Genomic DNA, 2,065 nt, shown 5'->3' on the forward strand with positions numbered 1-2,065 from the left:
GTATGGCCATTTTAAGGATATTGATTCTTTCTATTTATGAGCATGGAATGTTTTTCCACTTTTTGGTGTCATCTCTGATTGTTTTTAAGAGTGTTTTGTAATTCTCTTTATAGAGACCTTACACCTCCTGGTTAGCTGTATTCCTAAGTATTTTATTCTTTTTGTAGCAATTGTGAATGGGATTGCTTTCCTGATTTGGTTCTCAGCTTGGATGTTGTTGATGTATAAGAATGCTACTCACTTTTGTATGTTGATTTTTTAGCCTGAGATTTTGCTGAAGTTGTTATTGCTCGAGGAGCTTTTGAACAGGGACTATCGGATTTTCTTGATATAGAATCATGTAGTTTGCAAACAGAGATAGTTGAACTTCCTCTCTTTTTATTTGATTGACTTTTTATTTCTTTCTCTTGCCTGATTCCTCTGGCCAGGGCTTCCAATGCTATGTTGAATAGGAGTGCTGAATTTGCTGAGGTTTGTTTTACATCTGATTGCATGGTCAATTTGAGAGTATGTGCTCTGTGGTGACAAGAAGAATGTATATTCTGTTGTTTTGACATGGAGAGTTCTGTAGATGTCTATTATGTTCATTTGATCAAATGTTCAGTTCCGGTACTGAATATCTTTGTTAATTTTCTGCCTTGATGATCTAATACTGTCAGTGGGGTTTTGAAGTATCTCACTATTATTGTATGAGAATCTAAGTCTCTTCATAGTTTTCTAAGAATTTGCTTTGTGAATCTGGGTGTTCCTATGGTGGGTGCATATATATTTAGCATAGTTAGATCTTCTTGTTGTATTGAATAATTTTTCTTTTATAATGTTTGTTGGTTTAATGGCTGTCAGTTCTTCTGTTTGTGCTTTAGTTACTGAACATCTTTTTTTTTTTTTTTGCAATTTTTAAATGAATTTAAAAATTTCATAATTTTTAAATGAATCATCTTAAGATGAATAATTCCTTTAATAATGTGAACCTAAATGTCTCAAACTCCATTAAAAAAGGCAATACTTATTTTAATATATCAAATAACATCCTTCAAATATTTCATCCTGCTGTACTGTGGGGAGTCGTGGTTTACTGTTTGCTTATTTGTTTCCATAGTCACCTGCTAAGTATATCTTGGACTAAAACGAAGATATTCCCATCTGTCACAAACTTATCCTGGATATGGGGTCCTCTGCTCCAAATGGCTGCCACCCACTCTCTCCACAGGCCTTGGCTCTTTTCAGCAGTTGCCTTCAAAGTTCTGGACAGGCATCTTCCCTCAGGCTGCCACTGTTCTCCTCTTTATTGCTTTGTCGCGACTGTGGTCACAGGACCTTGTTTTAATTACTCATAATGATAGCTGAGAGCAGATGGTAAATTGTGATGAGGAGGAACCAAAGGTTTAGAAATAATCAAAGAGAAATACAACTCAAGAGTATCAGGAGTGATTTATGATTTCATATAAGCCCACAGATTCATCCCATTCCCATGGGTTCCTATAGAATATAGAACTTTTTTTTTATGAAAGGTGTTAGCTTATGCCTACTTCTTCATGGCTTTTACTACTAGGCATTATCAATGTCTTAATTGTGAAAATATGAATGGTAAGAAATAGAATATTACCACATTTTAACTTATATTTTAAAAGCGTTGGATTAATTTAAAAATTTCAACATGCTATAGATATATTTATTTTTACATTATATGTATCCTTTTCATCTTTAATTTGTAGTCTTTTTAGCCCTTTTGTACCTTATGATTCCATTTTATTTTATTGTCAATTTATATTCTACCAAATTCCCATAAACTTGTAGCTTAACCCAAAAACTAGAAAATTACCAATAACTTGAATTTCCTAGGTATTCCTCTATCATATCAGCATCTAGACTCCCTCTGACAGATAATCATTATTGTTGCACAAACTATCATCTGTCCTTCTACATTCGTTTTCTCTCTTCTTACAGTAATAGAGTTTAAAATAGGCATTCAGATATCCAGCTAAAATACATCATTCTCAATCTGGCTAGAATAGCCATATGACTAATTAATTTTTTACATACAAAATATAAAGTGAAAAGATTA

Source organism: Mandrillus leucophaeus, unplaced genomic scaffold, assembly GCF_000951045.1.
Source record: "Mandrillus leucophaeus isolate KB7577 unplaced genomic scaffold, Mleu.le_1.0 Scaffold776, whole genome shotgun sequence".
Lineage (NCBI taxonomy): Eukaryota > Metazoa > Chordata > Mammalia > Primates > Cercopithecidae > Mandrillus > Mandrillus leucophaeus.